This window comes from Anopheles stephensi, chromosome 2, assembly GCF_013141755.1.
Source record: "Anopheles stephensi strain Indian chromosome 2, UCI_ANSTEP_V1.0, whole genome shotgun sequence".
Lineage (NCBI taxonomy): Eukaryota > Metazoa > Arthropoda > Insecta > Diptera > Culicidae > Anopheles > Anopheles stephensi.
In genome coordinates, this window is record NC_050202.1 from 14,255,003 (window position 1) to 14,280,936 (window position 25,934).

Consider the following 25,934-nt stretch of genomic DNA (forward strand, 5'->3'; position numbering starts at 1 on the left):
GAAATGTTTTGACTCGTTTGACTCTTCATTTCGCAAAGCATTTTACTCTCTCTCTCTCGCCTTGTTGTCTCTTTTTTAACTGTTGTTGTACTCAAACAATATACACCGGTGTTCTGTGGTGATTTTACTGATACACGGCACAACAGCATCCATAAAATTGTAGCATTTTTTTGTTTGTAGTCTGTCACCATCTTTCCAATTTCGATCCACACCAACCTGCACTCCCATTCTGTATGTATCGTCTTTGTTTTGTAACGATAAACAACGCAACAGTGCCGCAGAGACGTCAAAACACGCCAGCACGATTTGTTTTGTTTTCACCGGTCGCTCTCGGAGCATCGTAACGGGGCCATACATTTTCTCTCACGCACACCCGCTCTCTCTCTCACTCTCACACTCTGAGTAAAAGCAATCGCAAGAGAGCGGGAGCCATGTTGCTACCCCAGTCGCCATGTTGCTCCACCATCGCTTCACAGCTGTGTGAGCAACGTGAGCGACGCTCATTCAAATAGTAGCCACCACGCACCGTTGGCGGTTAGATTGCGCCGAGACTTTCAACCGTTAGCACCGTTTGCCGTTGTTACGCCAGTCGTTCGCGCGTCCGCGTCTCAGTTACCGTCGTTACGCATCCGCATCAGTGTAAGTGTTTTGTGCGGTTTCTTCGGGAAGGAAAGAATAACATTTTTGTGAGTGTTTTTATTGTTGTTTAAAACCATTTTGAAAGTGATGTCGTATAGAAGAACCATTTTCCAGCCGGACAAACAATAATCCGGCCTGGATGGAAAACATTTTTCCTGTGCACAAAAATTAATATCAATTGGTGGTGAAACTTTTGCCCTGCTCTATATTGCATCCCCGACGGAGGGCACGGTGGATAATCGAATGGAATTACCGGCAAACAGTTTGGGTGGTTTTCCTCTTCTTCTTCTCCCCTTTGCGTAACCATTAGAACAGTATCCGGTGAAAATGCGAAGGGAAATCTCAGCTCGCGTAATGCCCGCAACAATATTTACCGCGCAGAAAAGTTCCAGATCCGGACGACCCTAGCCAACCGAAAATCGTCACCCTATGTGGGGGAGGCTATTGGCAGGGGTGGTCGGTGGTTGTCGAGCGCCGTTTGCATTATTAGCATGGAACGAGACGGCGAAAAGTTTCGGCCAACCGTTTACTTATTCATAAATTTGTGCGCGTTAGCACGATTTCGGCACGAGTCCGGTGTCTACTAAAAGCAGTGATTACGAGTGGTATAAAAAGGAAAGAAAATACAACAAACATGAGGAGGGAAACGGGTCGGAAAGTTGGGTTACGAAGATGAAGATAGTACTGTTGCTAGTTCCGATCGGGAGGTTTGTTCGCTGAGGGTGTAAACGTGAACTGTGAACCGAAAAAACCAAAGCTCCCAATGCAACTGTATTGTGATATTGTGTGATGTTTTTGTTTTCTACCACATCATGGAATAGTAGCAGAACGTTTCCGACTTACATTAAAGCGAGAGTGCGTGTACCTACCTGATCAAGTCCAATCCGCAACGGTGTGACGAAAGAGTCCGAAAGGCGGATGTGTATGTTTGAATTTCGGTCGTTAATGTTTATGACACAGCGTACACGCGTGCTGGTGCGTGTACCGGTACGAGGTTGGAAAACAGTCGGAAAAATTACACCTGCCCGGGACGAACGTTCCGGGATCCTGGGCATCCTGGGTGGAAAGGGAACCGAACGATTGCTGGAAATGGCCGGTTGGCTGCTAAAAGAAGAAGTGTGTGTGTGTGTGTGTGTGTGTGGTGAAGAAGAAAACAAAATCGACGCGAATCAAATATTAAAACCTCACTTATACGGGAGCACCGAAGCGCCCTTTCTGCTTCCCGGAACACCTACCCGTCGCTTATCCCGTCCCGTCGCCATCTTCCCTCCAGTTGGTTAGAGTTATTTTTGTAGAGTAGCAGTTCTGTTCAATATCAATTCTACTGCTGTTACCATATTTCGGGGTTTCTTCGTTTTTTTGTGACTGTAACGATTTTCATTTCAGTTTTTCACGTGAAAAGTGTACCAGAGAAAAAAAAGTCAATTCGGTGGTTTCGATAGGAAGAAGAAACGTAAATTTTATACCAAGAGTTTGGGTGGCTAGAGTAAGTCATCTTTAAGATTTAAGTTTTTTGTCTATTTATATTTTTTATATTTTTTAATAGCTTTTCTTAAGTGAAATAAGTGACTAAAGTGGAGTTTGTGTGCGAATTAAAAAGAAAAACTACCGTAAATTTGTGATTTATCAAGGTGAAATGGAGTAGAACAGTCTCGGACGAACAGTTGGTAAGTAGAGCAATAATAATGCTATAAATTAAGTTAAGTATATTTGAATCAATATTTTGTAGCAAAATTCTCTTACAAAGAAAAAACGTTATAAGATGTAATTTTTATATATTTTTACTTAATAAGTTATTATACAACAAACAATGGATAAAACTCTAAAGTAATCCATTTTAAAATGGCAACGATATTATATTCAAAACACAAATCGTGCTATAAAACACACTGGACCGATTATAGTAGTATCATTAATGACACCGATTTAATGATTGTTAGGCGTTCAAATCTTCCCTTATCGAAGGCATAATATCCACTCATCCACAGTATCATATCTCTAGCACGTAAATCAGTCCAGGCTCCAATCATCAGTCATCGGCGGTGGGTTGGAACACAATTTAAAATTCATCTACGAAAAAGCAAACCAACCCAACCACACCGGCTGGCAAGCTGACACGGCGTGAAACAAAGGACTGGTCGTCCTTCCCCGAAAGCAGTTGTAGCTAGTCGGTACGCAGCGTCTTTACTCCGTGCTGCGTGCATAAATCTTACACTGCCGCCCAGGAAGGATTCGCTTCATCGTTACACGCTTTCCCCGGATCGCACTTGAGCACCGTGCACGATTTAAATGTAACCGAAACGTTCTTTTAATGAATTATTAATGATGGAACGAGTCCTGGCGGAGGGTTTGTTCCCCGTAAGCAAATCCGGAACCATCCTCACGCTGCTGCTTGCTTTACAGGCCCTCCAGCGTTCTTTGGCTCCAAAAGCACGGGGCACTTGCCAATATGGAAATGATCATCCAAAAGCTATTGCTTCAATTAGCTGCGTCAGCCGTCAAATGCTACGCACGCATACTATCGGGGGAGAAGAAATAAAAAACGGGTATGGATACTACTGCTACTGCTAACACCACAAAACTGCGTACGAAGAATTCTGTAACAAAACCCACATTTTTAAGCATTTAAACCGTGCTAAACAGTTAGGGATGTACTGGATGGGCAGAAAGAGAACGGACGGCGGCAGAACTGGTAGGTGGTAGCAAAACCACAGCGGTTGTACGGTTGTTGATGGAGATGTTTTTCGGTAAATTAAGCGTAGCTAATTATGCGCTGCTCTGGGCGCACGAGAAAGCATAATTAAGCGCGCCGCCGTGGGCTGTATTTGACCAACTATTTGGAAAATAATGTGGAAGCATTTTTCGACCATTCGACTTCGCGTTCGCCGGTCGACCGAGTGCGTTTGTAGTAATTGTTTTGGGGTAATAATTGTACCCTGTTCGCTGATGTCTGGTGCCATTATGCTGACGAGAGTTTCAGTAGAATTAAATTTTGCTAAACCACCTAATGCTAACTGGGCGTGGGTTCAGAATTTGGGAAGTAACCGTTTATTAAAATGGTTAGCTTTCATTCTTCAAACTTTCGGTGCTCTATTTAATTATCCTTTTCTTGTAATTTTATTATTTTACTGATTATGCTGGAAAATTATGGTTTACAGAGGTTGTAAGATAAAGGTAACTTGGAAAAAATGAAGTACTTTACTTTATTTAAAATAAAACAATAAGAAAGCGAAATTTCCTTATGACAAACGATACGTTTTGCTCTCTTTCTCTCTCTCTGGTTGTGAGATTATCCCACTCTTCGTCCTACCCATAAATGATCTAGCACTGCGGTTGGTTTTATCCTAAAGTGATAAGCTCAAGTGGCTACCAGGTATGCACTATGGGTCAAAGATATCTTTTCGGAGCTTTGTTTTTGAAACATATGTAGGAAAAATTGTTATTTCTAATATAGCTTATATTTCATTGAGTCTCGCCTGGTATTCCTGGTCGTTCTCTCTGATTAAAAAAAACATGGACTCTACGCCAAATTATATCACTCCTCCTACCAACCAAGCTATTTTAGTTACAATTGTAAGCCTCTTTCCTGTTGGTTTGTGTCTTATTTTTCACTGTTAAGAGCAATTTAATAGGATTTTGTTGCTTACTTCGTTAAAGTACTGGGCGCCTCCAGCAACTTACAGTGACCTTCATATCATTGCTTCTAATTACTGGTGTTGAAGCTTCTATCGCTTTCTTTATTTAATTAAAATGAAAACATAGTGAGAGACTAATCTGTGGCTTCAAAATAAAAAATGAGTAAAATCAAACAAATGGCACATACAAAATATCCAGCAATGGGGTCTAAGATGACCTATGTAGTTCTCTTTACAAACTGACCAACACACAAACTAACCACCGCTATAAGTTTAGACAAGAAAGTACATAATTAAAGCTCTAAATTGTATAACTTCGAGTTGAAACATACGGTTTAACTCTACTTCTAAAAGTCTTAAAAAATTATACGAAAATTTTCAAAATAAAGTTTTTATAAAAAGTTTTAAAATAAATAAATAAAGTTTTTATAGCTTTTATAAACCTTTTATAATAATCCATTTTATTTAAACTAGACAGAATCATGCTATTTAAATAAGTCATTACATCGTGCATTTTACGGAGTTATTTTATTGTTATATTGTTAAACAAATTTATGACCATCTCAGTCCAACAGTGAAGTTACCTGATGAATGGTAAAGAAAATATCGCACCTTTTCGCTCGGAGTCGCCACTTCACGCGCAGGAAACAAAAAATAAACTGTATTTACTGTTTCGCTGCCGTCCATCGCTTTGGTACGCACGTACCGTACCGTAAGGGAAATCGTGCCCATGTGCTTCCTGGAAAAAACCATTCGCCGAAAGTGGGGTTTCTTCAATATTTTTATGAAGCTTTCACTTCAAAAGGATCCCTTGCCCACCACGTCCCCCTTTCCCTGCAAATGCCCTTCAAAGGTATGCGAGCATCGGGATAACCGGATAAATGGAAGCATAATAAAGAAAGGAAACGAAAAAACTGCTTCAGCTTACCGATGGATTGATACGCAGGACAACGATCCTGGCCACATGCTCGGGAACGCTTTGTTCTACATCCCGTAGAATACCCCCCCCCCCCCCCCCCCCTGTTTTTGTTGCCTTGGTCTCGTCATTATGCAATCGGGCGCGTAGGCGCGCAGACACACACACCGACCGACACCATGAAATACGTTCGTGAATCGAAACGGAAACAGTGCGCACGGAATTACAGTTTCCGGACGGCTGGTCACCATGAATGGGCCAGCCCTGCTGCTGGTGGGAAAGAAACGGTACTGGTGATGACGTTCGGTAGAGATCAGCTGACGATAATCCTGTTATCGGTGAATTTGGGCTCGGTGGTAAGCACGAGCGCCGAAAATCAATAAGGAAGTTCGGAAGGGGGCCGGGAAATCAACAACGGACGTCGGACGGGGAAAAAATTTCTCCGGTGGCAAAAGTATTGGGGGCGCTGATGGTAGGTTTCATGGTCTGCTTCTGGAGCAAGTGGCAGTAGCAAGTGGCATCGATATGATGAAGACTTGTCGGTTATGGTCGTCATTACGTTTAAGGTTGTGGGAAACTAGTTTAGGTTGTCGTAGTGAGTGACGAAGGTAGCAAATATCTTCTATTCGCAGGATTAACTGTCGAGTAGCTGTCATCGAACCGTGTGAGAGCGGCTTCGGGATTAACGAATCATCGCCGGGCACGCGAAACGAGATGCTGAAAGGCGGTTTGTCCGTGACAGATCAGAGCAAAATAAATTCTTTTCCACTGTACCGAATTAAGATTTAAAGTGCTACAATGTTATATGTGCTCTGAGTATCGCTGTTGAACAACAAGCGTTCATCATACAGTTCAAAATCTCACCAGGGTCTTTGAACAGCCCAGGTGCTAAGAACAAATACGACAGACCGTCTGATGTTATCAGATAACTTGCACTCAAAAGTGTCAAATCTCGCAACTCTTTCGCACAGGTGTTTGTCTACTGCCGAGATGTATTTGCGTTAAACACAGCAGCTACAACGGTGACCAGACATCGAGAATCGTATGACAATGTTTTTGGTGACTTTACACACTCATCTTCATCCATTTTCACAACATGTGTAACATGTGACGATTGATTGTGCTCGCAACGCAGATAAAGCAGCTTGAAGATAGATTTCTGTCTCCACTGTTCACGTGGATGATTTAAGAAGACTTGATAGTCTTAGTCGTCCGGTGTCCATTCTCGTGACATAATCTGAGCATGTTTATCATGGTCATGGAAGTCAGTCCTCACTATGGGGAACCAGCCCTGGGGAGATTGAACCTCGGTCCTGCCGTGTGAAGACTACTGCTACTGGAGCAACAATCCTCACAGGTTTGTTTGTATAATCTCCCACCCGAAGATTATAACGAATTGCTCGAGCACTTTGGAGAACTTTTGTGATAAAGGAAAGCCTTAAACTTAAAGCGTATGCCAGGTATGCGTTATAATTCTTGAGCCAATGAAGAGTGTTTAATTTTTGTTTCAAATTGTTTGGTTACAAAAGTATGATTTAGTCTGATCAACTAACTCAAGTGCAAATATACTACAGTCCCTAACAGAACGAACGCACTGTTTGGCAGCGCTTCTGTAGCTGTTTTTCATGACGAGCGATGGACCAATTTGGGCATTGGGATTTAATATTTCTATATTTTTAATGAAAGCAAATTAACTGAATACATGAAATACCCAAAAATACTAAAAATTGAAATTGGGAAAATCATCGCAGCTTTCCCGTTAAAAAAACTGCTTGGAAGAGTTCTAACGTCTGACGTCTAACGTTTAATAATATTATTTAAAATTATATTTACGTAAAAAAGCTGTTCGTTTCAGGTCTACTGATGGAAGGGTGAAAAATGGCATGAAAGTGTATCTCCACTAGCTAATATTTAAAGCACATCGGCAACTAACAGAATTTATCTCACACATTTCTTATCTTTTCCCTTCGCACAGCTCCATGTAAGATGGAATACATTTTATGCCCTCCTTATAAGTGGGCACTGATGGATTGGCCTCGCACCAGTATCGCGTAGTTATACTCCTCTGGAAAGCATCGCCATTTTTTTTGCTTTTATAAAAATCTCATTCCGACACCACTACGATAGCAGGGCTAATAATTTTAATGGAACACTCTTGTCAGCCTGTGTCAGGCGGTGGCACGCCCGGGACCGTTAAGCTCGTCGCCTAAGCTCTGCTGGTTGACCGGATGTCCGCGGGGAATGCTCAGGACGCAGCAGATATCGAGACGTGTGCTTCGCGACACGATGTCCGTGCAAACGCGCTGAAACCGATGAAAATCCATTCCCGGGGTCCCATTTTCCCCGAAGGCTTAACCTTCAATCAGGCCAATATCTCCGCTGGGAGCTGTTAGGAAAAAAACACACACACACCCTTACAAAACCTACGTATGCGGGCAAATCTGATCAGTTGATCTGATCAGCGACGGTTCTTTTTGCTACGCTTCCTTTCCGGTGCCTAAGAAGGAACGCGCAGAAAGAAATCAAGTGGCGCTATTTGTCGGGAAGCGGAAAGTCCATCCGGAAGGATAATTTTCTTCCATTTCCAATCGGATCCACTTTTCCAATCGTACGCTGGTGCCCGATGTATGTGATTGTGTGTGAGTGTGTGTTTGTTCGTGTAGCATGAAGGGATATCCTGCTAGGGAATCGTCACCGGTCCACATAGTTAAACTAACCTTCACCGGGAAGTTGACTTCCTCAATGGGAAAGGAATCAAGCTTGCGGTTACTTGTCAACAGTCGAAGAAGGAATGGGAAATTTTGATTTCCAAAGATCGCCATCGTATTTCTGTCCCGGATGTTGTTTCTAGCACGCTGGCTTTCGGAGTCCTGTCGTTTGTCAATCGTTGGTCTCCCGTTTGCCAGTGCTTTTGATTGAAGTTCAAAGATCTGTCCATCCAATCAGTCGCCGTGCGAGGAGTCTTCGTGTCATCAGGCATGTCATCAGGATGCTCCCGTCCGGTGCGGAACGGTTCGAGTGATTATCGTACCGTTTCCACCCGTGAACGTGGGCAGCATATTTTGCTGGTGCTTGCTCTCAGGCTGGCCAACGCACCAGCCCGGCTATCTTCAGTGTCCAATTTCAACCGTTCCGTTCCGCCAAGTGGCGAGTCTCGATCAGTGTTTGTTTGGGCGGATTCCTGTACGCCCGTCCGCTTAACACGGTGACATGTGACCGATGTTTGGCGCGATTCCTTGCAAGGAATTGGTATCGCAAGCAGTGGAAGGAGCAGCATACATTAACAGAAATAACCAACCGAGAGTCGTGTCCGCCATCTTTGTCCGTGTTGTTCGCGGGACATGCTTACCGTGTTTCGAAATTCGTCACACGACGAACAGTCGGAGCTTATGATGAATGTTTTATGGCACTTTGCATGGACAGAGCGGCCACCGGAGATCCTCGTATCGCATCCCGTGCTGATGGCATTGGAATTATGCAATCAACAATCTTCTACAGCCGGTGAATCCATAACTATGAGTATTCAAACACTGAATTAATATCAATTACTTAGTAGCACGTGACACAACATCAGGCAACGGACTGAAAGACTCACTGTTATCGATTAAATTGTATCGATGTCTACATTTGTTTCTTTTGAAGACATTTCAGTTCATTCTGAGTAATCTGTGTGCCTGACATACTGCTATCACTAGTTACGCAGAAGGATTAAGTGAAGCAAAATATAGGCCAGACAAAACGGACCAAACCACAGCTTGCCAGTAAATACGATAATTAAATTCTGTATAAAGAGAAACCAGTTTCTCGCTCCTGGTCAGAATGTTGGTTTTGCAACTAGTCCTGCAACCTGGTTGGAGTTAGGTTGTTCTTGTGCGCACACTTTATTAGGTTATGGGAAAAGGGAGTGCCTTATAGCCGTCTTTTGTACTGGGCTTTTCTCTGAGCTTGATCTAGCAAGATCTAGCGAGACGAGAAGTGTTAAGAATTGAAGTCGCCTTGCGGTGTAGTATTAACTCCCCTTTATTTTTTCGGCAACAGCAGATGCTTATATTGAATTATCACAACCCAAAAAAAAAGGGCGAAACTTACATGCACGAGCAGCACACGAGCGAAAAAGCTGCCAGCAGCGTCCATTACCCTCGGCGATTCCTGAAGACGCAAAACGGTCATGTTACGCGCGTAACATCGCCATGCCGTGTTGCCATGTGTGAGCTGTATTACATTACTTTACTTTTTTGTTTTGCGCCACCCATGTACCCTTCCAGATCATGCGTGGTGGTGTGTTCAAGGTTAATCAATCCACAGTACAGCTGATCGTCACGGTCCCAGTGGACGGGTTGGCGATAGGGTGAGGTGAAGACATCTCCGCTTCAACTGGTTCGCTCGTACACACACACCCATCGCGTTACCACAAATGTTGTATAATCATCGAGCCAGTTGGGCTGCCGTGTGGGCCGATGGAAGAAAAATCCACCACGGCATTCCAACCCACCCCCCGGAGCATCGGAAAAGAAAAAGGGAAATTGAATACTCACCGGACCGTGCACGAAATGGGCCGCTCCGAAGCGTGCCGTAAAGTTTAAGTTCAAGTTCAATTAACTCATGTCAATTACATGATGATGATGGTTTCGGTGGAGAGCTTAATATGGGGAGGGTTTTTTGGACTTTTTTTTGGCTTCCCAATCCTTTCGCTTGCGGACCGATGAGGATGGTTTTGGTAATAACCACTCGTCAGTAAGGCGAAGGATTATTTTATCGTTCAAAATCGGACCCCCTCCTTCAATGGAGTAGGGTCGAGTGAAATGTTACTGGGAAGTTACATTATCCCCTCATGGAAGAATTGCGGATCGCTGATTTCGGTTCAGCTCGTTGGATTTTATATGGATGGTTATGTTATCAATTTTCCAGAAATTTTCAGGAAAAATACATTAAGCGCTTAGAATAGAATTCCGAAGAAACGAAAGCTTCTTTTCGGAAGAGTAATCCAGTTTCTGAATTCCGCCGAAACTGTCAAGTCATTGTGGGGGGGGGGGGGAGCTCGAACCCATAGAAGAACACACCTGTATATGCTAGAGTTAAAGCACTGCTTCGTGTCTATTAGGAAACAGAGCTACGCCCCAAAAACAGAACAATCCAGGCGGTCCCACCTCCGGTGGATGATTTCTAGACGATGACTTCCACTTTTCTGTCCAAGTTTGGCAAACAAGTTTGGGCAAAAATCTATCCTTTAACATTCTGGCTTCTCTGGATGGTGCAGGTGCTGCTCGATGAGCGTTAGAGGTATCAGGATGACCAACCTATCCGTCGGCTGATGATGGTTGAGGCTGGTGTCGAAAAAACTTTACTTCCGATACTCATCAAACTGTGTGAGGCCCCTGTGTGTGTGTGGGGCGATAGCGGACAGTCATAGAATATGGATCTCAGAAATTCTCACTCCGGCCATGGCAAAAGGAACCCTTTTTCTGTTTGCTGGGCAAGATAGAAGGCACGACCCGATGGACAACAATGCTCGCTTGATGCCCTTTAGCAGCTGACTTTCCACCGTTCCGGGTTGTTTGTTGAGAGGGTTTCCGCTTGCCGAATCACGTGTGGATGTTTTGGAGAAAGCGAAAATGAAGATATTTTCCCATTTTTTTCTTCACACACGACAGCATCCTGGAGGCGCATGGAGCAGGTCGTTTGATGATAATGATGCTGTTTGTCAAGAGCGCTCAAGACCGGATATTACATTCGGCCCCGGCTGTTGCTACTGGGAAGGATGAAGGTGTTTATGATGTGTTTGGATCTGTCGGGTGGGGATTAACTGTGCGATCATGGCTATCGATTCCTTAGTATTGATTTTAGTAGGATTTTTGGTGTCCTGCAAACCAAGAGTCGATTTGCGTCGATTTGAACCTGACAGGATCTAGGACCCGGTGGTCTAGTTGCCCAAATGGCAGCGCGATAAATGACTTCATTCGGTCATCTCATTAGCGACGGCCCACCAATTGTACGGCACATTAGCCACTTTGACAGGTGCGCTATTCATCACTGCCAAAAAGTTGTAGCCAGGTGAAGCTCGATTCCGAAGTTTGCTAGTCGTTAAGGAGCTTCGTGGTGAAATACTAACGAGAAAGCCTAGGCGAACGTGTTGATAACCGTGCATCCATTTCTTGAGCTCCGTCCCCCATTACGTACGGGTTTATTAGCGTTGATTGAATTCTTTCGTAACGCAACGGACGCCACCGTACCCGATGCGTATCTCCGCGTTGCCGTGCCTTGCTCAATGCCTCGGCGATAACCGGGCGATAGCTGGTGCTGCAAATGAAGGCTTCGCAAAACGTTGTAAAATTCTTTTGCCTAAAGTTTGGCCTCCCGGTTTGACAGTGGTTGCATGTTAATGAAAACCCCATCCTTGGTGCGGTAGAGAGATTCCACTCTGCCCATTATCCGATGTCTGTCTTGACGATCCGATTTCTGCACACACGCGTAACTTCGAGCCGAATGTTATGCGGAGATGACGGTTTTTACTCGGTTTTGGAATTAACTCCAACCTCGCTGCACATAACAGAGTGTGAACAATTTTTCGCCTGGTAATACCACCGCAAACGAAGTGGAAAGACAGAAAAAATGGCGGACACCAACAAAAATGCCACCCATTTACCCGGTTGAAAATTGTTAGAATATTGGAAAATGTTGTGGTGAAGTGGTGAAGTTTGTGGCAGCTGCAAAGGCTTTTGACTTTCGTTTTGCCAGAAGAATGCGTAATCAGCACAAAATTAGTGAAAGCTGCGCTGCAAGCAAGGTTTGGCCGCTTCTTCTTCTACCTTGTCCAAAGCCGAACACGTCCTGCCATGCCAGCAAACGCAACAGCAGCATCCAACTCGATCCTTGGTAATTAAGTGCTGATTCGGTTCCGTCTGTGTCGTCAACCCCTGCTGGGGTTCCAGAATCGATGCTGTTGTTCTCGGGTTGGTCCCGAAAAGTTTCGCGTTAATTTTTCCGGGCCGTTTCCATCCGGCGAACAAGCATAAGTAAGTTAATCTCGGCATACTTGTCCGCCAACGGCCAGGGTGCTGGCTGATTAGCATAATTTTGAATAGCCGAATGGCTGATGTTACGCGGTTCCTTGTCGGTTTTCTGTTTTGTTGATGGAACTTTTTTTATGTTCTGAAGTTTAAATTCTTTTACAGAGTTTTTTTTTGTCTCTCTTTCACACCGTTACTTCAAGAAGTTCTGAAGGGCTTCTCTTGGCAGATGATAAGAAGGAAGAAGTGAGACTGGGAAACGATCGAGAGCACAGTCTGCGTTGCGGTTGATAAGAATTCGATCTAAAATTATCAACGCTAGTAGGTAAATGAAAAGAGACCTGGGCAATGTACAACCTCTGTCTCTCTCTTTCTAACCGACCCAAACAGTCGGATTGACTTTCGTCAAATCGAGTTCTTCCAGCCCTCCAGTTCTGTCGATACGCAACAGCAAGAAAACAGCGAGAACACAGCCCGCTCCCAATGGGGGCCGGTTTGGCAAGAGGTTTGGTTCACTGACCTTTCCGACGTTTCGTTTCGAACCGGTCGGTTGTTTTGCTCCTTTTGCCAGACCACCACCCTTCTCCGGCGCCCTCTTACACACACACATATGTGAGCGTTCAAATGTATCCCAACGCCAGACCCGGACCGATCCGGCGATGGTTTATAATTTTGTTTTCTTAAGGTGCGTTTCATGGGCGTCCGTCCCTGGGTTTCCACCGGCCGTCTGGTGTCCCGTCCCCCTAGCCAAGCGTGATTTCTCACTTAGAAGTTCAACGGGAGGTTAATCACATGTTATTTTAGCGACCGATACAGGTTGTTTGCTATTTTGTTGCGTCGTTGAACGATTTCGTCGTTCCCGTCGGAAGGGAACTGTGATCCTGGCCATGCGGGATGGGTTCTGGATTTTGACGTTTCGGATTTCGATACGTTTGCAACGATCAATCACCGGTGCTGTTGTAATTCGTTACTGTAACACAAGAAGAGCTTCCTGGATGGGGATGTTGTTTCTTGATTTTGTTTTTGGAAATTAATGATATCGAATTGATTTTTGTGTTTTTAATGGATTATTATTCCCAATGTCCAACAGACTCAGCTTACTCAAAAAAAGATTAATGATGCGTTGAGTATATATCTCACGTAGAATCCACATACAGAATGCTTCTGCTGGACCTCTTTCTGCAAGCTCATCAAATTTATATCCAACTTTAAAGAACTCGCGTACTGCGTACGATAATCCTATCAAGCAGTGAGAAATAAAATATGATGGCTTTGAATGCCGGGCACGGTTAAGAAGAGAATTCCATAAGCGGGAAACACAAAGCTAGAGGGCGGATCTACCTATCAATCAAAAATAACAACAGTAATGATGTCTCATCAATTTGCGTTGTGCTAGCCGGGTACATCCGGTACAGATAAAGTGGCAAATGATGTTAGAGCACGTGTGTTTTGACACGTGTGACTTAGGTGATGGACTCACATGAACTGTTCGTTGTGTGGAATGAGACTGTGGAAGGATGCGTTACTTCGAAGGCTCTCAAGCTACCTAACTGAGAGGAGCATTTTATCAAAAATCAACGCATAGTTTTATGCATCTTTACCCAACACTTCTTAGGCATCTGCTGTTGCCAGGCCGAGACCTCTCGAGATTGTAGCGCCACCGAAGAAGAAGAAGTGCAACGTTGTATAGACATTAACTTTAAGTCAGTTTTGACTATAAACTAGATGAAAATTTAGTCCTTTGAACGAACGTTTGTTATAAAGCAGGTTGACATGAAAAGGCAATACTATTATGATATGAGGTCCAAAGATTTCCATTTATTAGGTTTTGTCTTACGTGTAGCTAAAGATTTTTCACCCTCATTCAATCAGGCTTAAAATCTTTAGTTGTCAGAGAATGTCTCTAGAATTATCAAGCATTATTCAAAGACCCCATAACAAGAATGCATTATTGACAGGCTAGAATCAGTCCTGAAAAAAAAAAAGATCCATGTCCCCATTAGGCATTATATCCGTCTTATCATGCTAGGTACCTTCAATTTGGACTATAATCTCATACATTGACAAATGACGACTCAACGTGTTCTTAACTAGGGTAACCAGCGGACTAATTAACGCCCCTAGTATTCTTGATGGATCGGCCCGGTGGTAGATGCGACAACGGTGTAGGTCTTTACACGGCCGGGATCAGGGTTCAAATCTCATCTGGACCGTTCCTCCATAATGAAGACTATTCGGCAATGCGGTATCAATCAGGCTAGTAAGCCAGAAATGGCAGCCATGACCTAAGAAGGTCGTTAAGCCAAGAAAAAGAGTGTATTCTTGATAAATTCAATTTTCATGCTCCGAGCAGGTACTTAAGGCTTCGATCACTAATTAATGCCGAGTTTGGATCGCCAGAATTTCGTTCAAATGACCCTTCTGATAAAATTAAATGACTGTTGCCTTAGCAGCACTGCAGTTCTAAGTGTAAATAAGGATCCTCCACTGCTTCCTAATGATTGTGTAGGTCTCATTAGGATAGATAAGTTAACATAACGATGCCGTAAAATATGTCTTGTGATATGTTTTGAAGGCATCACTAGTTAAACTTTCATAGTTGTATCTCTTGATTCTTCGTTTTTCTTTGCAACTACAAGCTTGAGAGGTCTACGGGCCTGCCATTTCCGCCTTCACTGACTTTATAAAGACCGGCATTATATCTTATATTTATATTATACCCTTATATTTCTCAGAAATCGTGGCTGTGCTGTGCGAAAAAATACTACCTAATTCTAGAAAAAGGCAACCATTTTTATGTCAATTATGAAGCTTCAGATGCAAAGCAAAAGCAAGATTAGTATTACTAGAAACGTGTAGCAACTACGGAACAATGTTACCGAAGGACCTATTGTTATGGTTCTAGTATATAAAAAAACTTTGCAATAGATGAGAGTTTTAATACTAGCTTTAAAACTCCCATTTTTTACTACGCGAAACAATAAAGCTTTTACATTTTTTTTATTTTACCACTAAAAAAATACTATGAAAGATTTTATTGAAATTTTTTCTCATCTTCCCCTTCGGGAAACACCTGCAAAACATTTTCTAGCAATTTTAAATTTTATTATAATTAGTTCGTCGTACCGAAAGACCCATCACGCAGCAAGCGTGCAGATGACTCTGCAGCGAACGTGTCATCCAGCAGTTGGTTCATAATTTAATCCGGGAATCTTAATCTACTCCCGCACAAGAAACAAGCGACCAGAAGGGAAAATGAGCAGGAATGCTGCTCTGACGCCCCGGAGTGTGGTGAACACCTCTTAACGGTCCGGCTTAACTTCCTGACGAAAGTGAGCATTAGGAAGGATGGTTTTCTCACTAGGGTTGCTTTGTTTGACGCTGGTACGTTGCTACACACCACAATGAAAAGGCGAGAAGGAAAAAAAGCGCCCTCGACTACCATCGGCCACAGCCATCAAACTCAGCCTGGGTGAGGATTTGATTCCTTACCTTAATAAATTTCAACCCAACGGTGTTAAAACCTTCCCCCTTTTCCGGTATAGTAAATGACCACAGGATATTCTAAGTGCTGGCTGGGAAAACAAAAACCCTACCAACGCACAGGAAGACAGCAATCGGGGGCTGCTGGTAGACGAAGAAGACTAGAAAGAGAACAGAAATTAAATTATGCAACGGATCCTTGCAGCTTCCATTCCAGTTGACATTTCCATTTTATTCCAATGCTCGGTTAGTGAAGTAAGAGAGACATCTCGTGGCAACAAGCAAAAAAAAAAACGACACAAGCTTAAGAACAGTGGCCGATGGGTGGCATACGGGTTTTTGGGTAGAAGCAAAACCGGAAGGTACGGCCAACTGCTTCCGTTCGGTGAAAGTCCAGTGCGTCTATTTTTTTTTCCTGTTCGTTCTAACACGCACAACTCCACCAGTACGCTACCGGATCGGTCTGGACAGACAAAAGAAGAGTTCCGTTTTTAACAGTTTCCCGGCTCTTCTGTCTTGGGCCCCGCCCGGCAAATGGACCATGGCTTCATGGGGGTGGTTCGTTCCGGTGGCTGGAAGTGTCGTTTACGGAAGTGGAGTCCAAAAGTTGGATCCCTTTTTTGCTGGAAATCCACTCAATGAAACAAAGAAAATGATGATAGATAACGATCTGCCGTTCGTCGCACCACACGCTGCCTGAGCCTCAATTTAGCGCCCCAGCCAGCTGAAGATGGAGAAGGATTTTCAAAACGCCGGTTCTTCTATTTGGCCCAGCACACCCAGTGCTGTTGACACACTCACCGTGACGTTTCGATTCCCGCACGACAAGTGGTTCTGGCCATGTCGACCCGCTCCGATATCCTTTTTATTTCTTGCTTACCGATGGTCGATGAGGCTGGACTGGCATGCTGGTGTGAGCCTTCTTTTATCCTCTTTGCAACACTGTTGCCTGTTTAGGGGAGGGCTCGTACGGAACAAAACTCCTTCACGCACATATAACCGCACCGAAGACCGACCGAGTACTACCACGGACGAGTGAACATGAATCAACCATCTCCAAATACCCAAGGGTTTTTTTGTTGTTGGGTGGGTGCTTGCTTGCTCGTCTAATGTATATTTCCCTTCGGGTTTTTTTTTCTTATTTATTTCGGCCGTCTGTGATGGACTGCGGAATAGATGTGCGATGAAGCTTGAAGCATAGCATCACACAGGTCCAGAAGAGGAAAACGGCACATTCAAACGTACGCAGCCGACCGACGGGGGAAGAGTCATTTGTTACGGGAAGAAGTGGGCATGGGTGGGGGGGGGGGAGCGTCCGGAAAGAATTAATTTAGTGCTGACCTAAAGTTCGGAATATAATTTCCATCTACATAAATACATAATGTACCGCAAACCGAAATGCCGCTGGGTTGCGGTCGCTTGCCGACACTCGGACGACGCTCAGGTGGAACTCGACACTCGGACCGTGCATGCTGTCGGTCGGCTTACCAGACAGGGCACAGGTGCATATTTTTCCTGCCACATGCGTTTTCCTTGGAGGTGTTTTCTATTTTATGTCAGCTAAATGTGTATCCAGCATCAGGTACGAAACGGAACGATGTCTGTTCGAAGTGTTTTTCTTTCTGTATGTGAGATAGTTGGGTTTTTTGTTAGCAGAAGCTATTCTTGGTGGTCATGCATTGTAGAGAGGATTTATTGAATAAGACAATTTCCTGGTAAAATAATCTACCAGTTGTGCTGGAACGATATGCCTTGGATGGTGTACTCTGGCAACTGTAAGCATTACAGCGATGTAATGGATGTCTCAGAGGAATTCTCTTTCGATTCCTGTTAGTATTTCGATTGGTACTGGGGATGCAATAGACTTCTTCTTCTTGTTCTTCATTGGCGCAACAACCTTTATAGGACTCATTTATGCTATTTCTAGCTTCTTCTGACTTCATTTTACCCGTAGCTGGATCGTCAGTCCTGCGTATGGGGAGGCGGTCTGGATGGGATCTAAACCCCGGTCCTGCCGTGTGAAGACCCGCACCGCTGTCATAGCTTAGATCCAGATATTCTGTCTCTTTTCCTTGATAGGACAATATCTTAGGGTTAGATCAATTTATAGTTTATTTTTTATCAACACCATCCTTTTGATTTTTCAGTAGAAAATTTGCTTAATGTATTTTATGTTGTTTTTTTAATATAATAATTCAACACAAAAACTATGTTTGCATTGCTTGCACTCATTAAAAGTCCTCACAATTTCCTTGATAAAAAGCCAGGGGCTTTTCTAAAACGCCTTTGAAGTAAACGTTTAACCCATAAAAAGCGGCTCCAACATTTAGCGCTGTAACCTCTCGCTCTATCTCATATTTTGACACTTTATACAGCCTTTTGCCATTCCTCCCCCCCTAAACAAGGACATACAACCAAAAATAAAGCAACATCGGAACAAAACGAAACAAAAAAAAAAAAAACGTAATAAGTTCGCGCAAGCAACATTGCTCAACCAAAATTGAAATCAAATTCAAGCTCCTTCCCAGGGCTTGTCACAGTTGGCCGGAAACGATCGTAACGCGCCGGAAGGGTTATGCCGTCACACAGCACCGCACAATATGGCGTTGGAAAACACGAAATGTGCACACACAAACACACATACTAATAACAAAAAAAATCTACACTTGACCGGTTTTCCACGGACGGTCGAAAAAATAAATCACACCAAAAAAGTGTCATAAGGTGAGCCGGAGCCAGGGGCTTGGGGTACAAAAACCTCGCCAACCATTTGTCAGCCGCCATTCTGTTGCACAAACCGAGTCAAAACAAAAAACTGAGAAGTGTTTCAAAAGTGAAGCCCAAAACTAAAAAGAGCCCGTCTCCCAAAAGCAAGGAGCTTTTCAGTTCGTGTGAGAATAATAAGAAAGCTCTAAGAAGAAGACGAACCATCCTCGAGGATATCGGTTTTTGGTGTGCCTGAAGCTATGGGCCGCAATGGCGGCGTCTCGAAACAAAAATCCCTCGCCGTGGAAACCAATTAACCTTTGACCTTGTTTTGGTGGTTGTTGCCGGCCATAATGAAAAGTGAAGAGAAAAAAAAGGGATCCAACGCCTATTTTCACACTCGCGTTACATCGACCGTAACGGCGTGTCAGGTTACACGGTGGGGGTTTTGTTGGCAAAATGGCCGAACACCTCTTGAAGACGCAACGACCGATCCCTGATCCTGGCAATTGGTCAGTCAGTGGTGGCCGCTGTGCCAGGGGAAAAACACGGTAAGAAAACAAAAATGGAGAAAATCCTCGTCGACACTCGGACCTTTGGGAGCCGGACTTTCGGGTTTTCGCTGCTTCATTCTCATCAACCCGGAGCATTTTAATTAAATTAGCATCCAGACAATCGCTTACGGCATTCGCCTGTCAACCTAGCTCTCGCGGGGAAGGTTTCCCAGCAGCATCCCAATTCTAAAGGCCGTCGCCTTTCAAGCTGCCGGTAAACGTTCCCGCCGGCAGTGAGCTAATTCTTGCAGCCGGGAGGTTCGGCAGGATCGGCGGGCAAAAGATGGCAGGGTGTGTGCTTTCTGTGCCGTGCGTCCCCGGGAAATGTTAGTCTAGTTTTTCGTTCGCGTATTGTGTTGGGGTTTTTGATGCACTTTTTCTTTCCGTCCGTCCGATGAGCGTTATCCAAACGATGCACACGAGTGCACTTAAATCTGTTCAAGCGCAAAGCGCAACCACTCAGTCAGCGTCGTCCTGGACCAACCGGTGATGGAAGTTGCACGGGAAGTTCCTCCTTTCCGGAGACCTTTTTCCCGCTTCCGTACCCGTACGTTCCACACTTTTGGGTCCCTGTGAGACCAAAGTTAGCCTGCTGATACGATGCCCTGCTGCTCGACTTCACTTGGCTAACGCTAACAACGCTGCTAGTCCTTGTTCGGGAGGTGGCCAAAAAAGGGTTGAGAGTGGTTGCAGCTCGCAACCGGCAACTCGAGTCGTTCCCCGTATTGGATTGGATTTGTGAAAACGTTACCGGTGATGCCGGAGGTCGTAATCAACTAGCAAGGATTATCGTTCCCTTGCACCCTGCACAGCGGACTGGTTTGACTTGTTTTACATTCCTGCAGCTCGGTGCATGTTCTGGGCGAATCGCGTGCCCAAACGAGCCAGCGATTCGGGAAGAAGTCAGTAAAATGAGTAGTTTTAAGAGAATAAATATGCAAACCATCGTACCATCGGTGCTCTAGTGCTAATGGTTTCGCTTTCAGCTACGCCTTTTCCCATGGCGAGAAGGGGCCCAGGCTGCTGAAGCTTATCGTGATGCGCCTTTAAGGCGAAAAGGACGACCGGTTTGCTGTACGCCGCCTGTGAGGGCTTTCTGTTTTTCGGCCGCGTGCGAAGGAGGACGATGATACGGGCCGGCGGGAAAGATGCAGGAATGCATAATTAATTGCTACAATTTAGCTGTTAGTTATCGTTTCATGACCTAAGGTAATGAACGCCGGTCGCCGGCCGGTGTACATCCTAGCCAGTCAATACGTTTCGCACATCTGCAGTTGTCACCAAGTAATCAGTGTGATTCAATTACGGAATCGAGTTTGTATTCGGTGTAGCTTGATTAACATTTTAATGATTGTAATAATAAAGGTGAATATTGCATTGAGGCAATTTCGGTATTGCTGCCTTCGATACTGCAACGATTCTGCACACGACCAAGCACGAATACTGTAGTTATGAGTATTGGTTTAGCATAAAATTTTTAATTAGAAGTATTTTTTATTTATTTGTATTATTTTAATATCAATAAGTAGAAATTTAAAAACCGCTCGTGGAATACACTCCGAAGAGAAAGTAGCGCCACCTAGCGGAAACTAATCGCACCAAGTGACATTTGACGTAGCTGTCAGATGTTCGGAAAAGGACTGTTTGTTTACATCCGAGTGAAAACGTGAAGGCAAATCGGGCGTACAGTGTATATTATTTACTTTTTTCGTCAAGAATTATTGTGCAACAAATAATGAAAAGCGTTCATAAATTTACGAAGAATGTTGTGCAGAGCAGAAAATGCTATCGTTTAGTGCTAAAGTTTTTGTTTATGGGTTCACGAGCTATGGAGCCAAGAGCGCGCCTCACGCGACTCATATCATTCCGTTAAAGTAACTAACAAACGACAACGAAAAAGTGAACGCAGTTTAATTTATGATCCCCTTTTTTGGCTTTATTTTACAGATATTGGAACGTACAGTTGAGTGGAGTGAGTGTTTTGGCTGCAGTGGATAGAAAAAGTGAAGGAATTATCAATCAGAGCGTCAGCATCACATCGCGCAACGTTTGGTGGTAAGTCGTACGTTTACATGTTCACTACCACACTACCATTAGCTATTTTTAAGGTACGCCGGCTACTCCCTTGGTGGCATAAACATGATGCAATGTTGAATATCCTGTCCGCATGGATTGAAATAGATGAACCGGAAGATTAACTCTTTTTTGCCTTTTTTTCTGTACTCACCGTGCACCATCGAAACCTACCGAAGCATTCGTGTGCATGTCAACAATTGAGCAATCGTGAGAACGCAAAAAAAAGCGGTGTCAGAATTTTTGAACCTTACCATAACGCATTCTCTGTGGGACGCGATGATGATTTGTGAAGCGGATGCAAGCTACGCGGTCCGGAAGGCTTGACCCGAGCGATGCAACGGATGGCGTGCTGGGCAAACAAATCAAGCTGCAATCACGTGTCGAAAATTGAAAGTTACCATTATACATCAATTACAAGTGCAAATCGCTCCTGGGGTATCCTTTGGAACTGGGGAGCATTTGACACAGTTGATGGTGCTGGTGCTTGAAATGGATTGAAATTTATGTTTTTTAGAATGGAAGAGAAAATCCAGGAGGATATTCGAATACCTCTGTTTTTATTTAAGTTTCAATTTAAACTGCTACTGTCGGCTGTCTGATGTTGCTCGCTGTACCATGTTCGTATGTATAGGCTCTTCCCTGTTTTTTTTTTTTATTTTCCTCGTTCTGTTCATTAATTTATGTTCCGCAACCAATGTTACCAAGCACCGAAAGCATGTTTGATTATTTCCACCACAACGAGCCAACGAACAAATCGGTCGCTAAAGTTTATATTTTTTGTGACCAGGGGGCTCTCTATTTGCATCGAATGTTTTGTATCCCTGCTAATGGAAAAAGTCATGCCAGTACTACGAATCATTAACTCATTTTGGCATGTTTGTAGGAACGTAAAGGGAAAAAAAGATACATTCAGATTCGGTATACAAGAAACTCCTATTTTGCTGTGAAACAGTGACAGTCTCTTGCTGTTACTGCTGCCGGGGTTGGTCGGATCGTGTGCCCGCTCAGGGAAATTCTGCTTACCCGCGTAGTATATACGCTTCCCATCTTCACCACACTTTCCCACAAAGCTCACACCAACGGTGCGTGTGGTTTATGATACTGCGAGATTGCGGCGGCAAAAAGCAATAGACTTTAATTAACGGTCCTAGAATACCGCAGCCGGGCGACTGCTGACTGGCTGTGGAGGGGTCCGCCGTTTGGGGTTTTTTGTTTCGCTGTTGGGTGAGTGACTGAAGCCTGGTGGTTTTAAACCATCCCCACGGGCTGCCGAAAATCTGGTCCACCCCTTCGAAACTCGTGCGTTGGGCTGGGGCGGATCCGGGTCCGGGTGGGATCCGCGTAAAGGCACGCGAATTAAAAATAACATCCTACCTGTATGTACCGGTGATGGAGTGTGAAGCTTACATTTGTTTACATGCTTGAATTGACTGCACCCTCCCAATTACTACACGCTCCAAGAGCCCGTACAGGGGGGGGATGTAGCATTCGAGGCTGGTGGGGGTTAATGCACCATCGCAAATCCCCCCAGCCATCCCTTTTGCCCGTTTATTTACATTTTTTGCCCCTCGTTTTCATGTCATTTTAGCTACATTGCACACGGGGAAGGCTTACACGATGGGAATGCACAATCATAAATTGTTTGAAGCACCGTGTACGCTACCTGTCCCGGGACCGGCGACCACTCACACGCAAAACATGCAATCAAATCCCGCCATTGTTCGGTGCGCTTACCTATGCGCGGCGCGATTAAAATTATGTAATTACGCGTTTAGCACTGAACTTGTAAATTAATGAAAATAATCGCATATGTTTCCCTCCGGGCGTGTGCGTGTGTGTGGATGCCGATGTTTGCGGTGTGGGCCACACTTTCCACCCGCAGCAGTGGCTTTGATGCGAGTGCCTGGGAAGCGGAGAGTTGACACTATTATCTCTTTTAATATCATTAACAGTCGGTGTGTGTTCGCTGACTGGCACAATGGCTGGCCGCACTTCGGCCACGTGAATAGGAAACCATCGTTTGACGATAGTTCGTTAGGCCGTACGGTACGGAAAGTTAAAACAAGGCTTTGTTTAATAAATTTGACGCTTCCCATCGGATCATTCGGTAGCATCACTTCTTTTGCGGACGTAATTTTAATGCACCTTTAGCGAGCGGCACGCGTAGGTTGCGTGCGGCCATGTTTTAATGCATGTTGTTTAGGCGGTTCCGTTTTGAAGCAGTTTGTTTGACGTTTGCTTTTCTTGCACGCTTCTTGTGTCCGGCCACCAAGACTCTTCATCCACTGGAAGCAATGGTGATGATAACGCAACGCTTTGCTGAAGCAACATACGACCACCAATCCTCAATAACTCAGCGAGAGGGAACGCAGCTCGCGCCGGAATGGTTGGCGCGGGGCAGTACTGTGTAAGCACCGGTGCGAATGATTCGAACCGTCTGGTGTCTAAAAATACACGCCACCAAAAACCACTTGGGTACGGGTGGCGTGTTTAAAGCATCGATCGACACCAGGCACAAGATGATCAAAAAATCATTTACCATCATGTGTGCTAAACGCATCCGAAGGTCACCGACGGTCGATGGCTGGATTGGATCGGCATCAATGCTCACCCGATGGTGTGGTGGGTAATTATGAAGCGTCGTTGTTGTCCGATGGCGTACCATGCCAGCCACTCCTTATTCGGAACCGATTCGCACGATCTTCGTATGACGGAACGATGGCTTTTGACGGTACTACCCTTAGGGGAAGTAATAAATGAAGGTTCGGTACGAGGCATGAGTGGATAGAGTTCTAATGGTACGATCCATTCGGAGACATTGATTTTGAGCAGCGATTGTGGAGGATCTTTGGGAAGCTTATTTATCGCGCTCAAGGAAAGGAATGGAATAATCGCGAATCATTCGTCTAATTCGTGTTTGATTTGATTGGATTGTAAAGGTACGTCGGTTTATGGTTGTCTTTAGCCCTTCCAGATGATGGCAGTTAAGTTTTATGGCACGAATGCTACCAAACATTCAAAGACGCATCAATTTAACGCACAAAATATTTTGTCTTTTTAGATGATGTTTTCTTGCTACCGAGTGGTATGCGACATTCAAAGTTTCGTACTAAATTACATGAAGCAGAGCATTAAAAGTGTATACCTACCCCGTGTATACCGTGCTTACTCGTCCGTAGTATCAACCCAGTCAAACTGTATCGCATTCCCACATAAACTGGATACATCACCCACCCGCGATAGTACAAACTTTCTCGTTAGAAAACCATTCGAAGAGCACTAAAAAAAAGTAAACCACCGATTTGCCAAGTAAACGGCACAAGTGCGGGCAAAACCTTGATTTTATGCCCGTCTCACAAGTAGTATGCTCTTTATCCAGCGAGAGCACAAATATGCTCTTCCTTTCATATTGCAGCCACAAATTCCTCGACGATTGGAAACGACTTCGGTACCAAGTGGGTGGCGTAGCTCTATACCCAGCCACGATGACGATATACAGTCTGCGAAATTCCATCTTCCGTCGACCATTCGCAATCGCTCGTACCCCCGTCGTCCATAAAATCTGTGTCTACGGTAATAAACGGTTTTAGACTTTGTGCCAGTGTGCAAACACACGCCGGGACAGAATCGCTACCGAAAGCGATGCTACAACACAACAACATCCGAGAAGCGGCAGAAAGCGAAAGGCGACCGGAGTGCCTTCTTATTTTGACATCATCCACCTCGGGTTGCCGGGGGTCGCCGGCAGTTAGGAGGAAACAGTTTTGGGCTACGGTAGCAATTTTTATGCAAATTTAAGCGTCCATGTTTATCTATTTCAATTGTGTTGTGTTGCGTGCGTCGGGTTTTGTTGAGATTTGATTTGATGATTGAATTTTTTTTGTATCAGGATGAAAATCGATACAATCTCGCAGGTCTGTTAAGAAGGAGCTATTAGGTAGTTGCCGATTCTTTCGGACCAAATAGTTGTGAATGGTAACAGTTGTTTGGGAAATGATTTTATATTTGTAAGTAATTTGTCTCTTCAAATCATGCTTTTAGATTTTATTTAAATTTTCTTCTCAATACTTCAATAGTCGATGAGCCATTAGTGTTCAGCATGATTCCCATTATCTTGTTTCTGTGCGTGTGTCGCACGCTCGACTAGAAGCTGTCCTCATCCTCATCCCCAAATAGGTTTCGCTGATTATCAACTTTATTATTATTATTATCTGAACACAAAAAAGCATTCGTTTGAATTAAGATCCCATCGGTCCCATTAACCGATGCCTTCCATCAACGCTCTACAACACGGCAATAAATGCCGGTCTGATCATTAATTTTTATCCTCATCGGTATATTTTTCGTTCTGTGTTTTGCTGCCTGTTTTGTGACACCGGAAAGGTGAAGGTGGCAGACCAACTTGTCCTACCATCCCTTCCTTCCATCCCCTCTCCCCTCTGCTGGATCCACTCTCGGGGTGAGTCGTAAAACTCATTGACCTGTGGGGAACCATTTGGTGGAAAATCGAAAAATCAATTCCATTTCCCGTGGCTGGTGCGAGGGAAAACAAAACAAAAAAACGTTAAAGCAAATTTCGCGAGCAAATGAGTCATGGTGTGAATTGCCCGGGATAAGAATTTACGATCGATTTTCACGCCGGAATGGATTTATTTACTGAGTGTGGCGGTGATTAATGTTAAAATGGAATTAATCCTTTCGATCATCGGCCCAAAACCTCCGATTCGACCCACCACCACCTTTTGGGCGGTCCGGAACGAGCGAGCGAGAGCTCCAAAAGGGGGGGAAACAATAAAAAGCACCATCGATTTGTTCCTGCTAGAAAAAAAAGAAGGGCCAAGCACAACGGGGCGGATCAGTAATTTACACACTCGGGGAAAATGTAGCTCGCCCCCCCGTTTCCGTCCACGGTGCCCCG

The 25,934-nt window shown here is 44.4% G+C and overlaps 1 protein-coding gene across 6 annotated transcripts in view; it reads left to right on the forward strand.

The window, feature by feature from the left end:
* Window positions 1-503: 503 nt before the first annotated feature.
* LOC118504137 (Ig-like and fibronectin type-III domain-containing protein 1) overlaps window positions 504-25,934 on the forward strand; it is a 105,110-nt gene continuing 79,679 nt past the window's right edge. For 4 of the 6 annotated variants that reach the window (XM_036038227.1, XM_036038225.1, XM_036038230.1 and 1 more), the window contains exons 1-3: window positions 504-639; window positions 2,186-2,306; window positions 20,888-20,995. The gene's annotated coding sequence lies outside the window, so the exon portion shown is untranslated. Of the gene's footprint in view, window positions 687-2,185; window positions 2,307-20,604; window positions 20,815-20,887; window positions 20,996-25,934 lie in introns of those variants that run through there. The other 2 variants (XM_036038226.1, XM_036038228.1) reach the window with 2 other exon arrangements.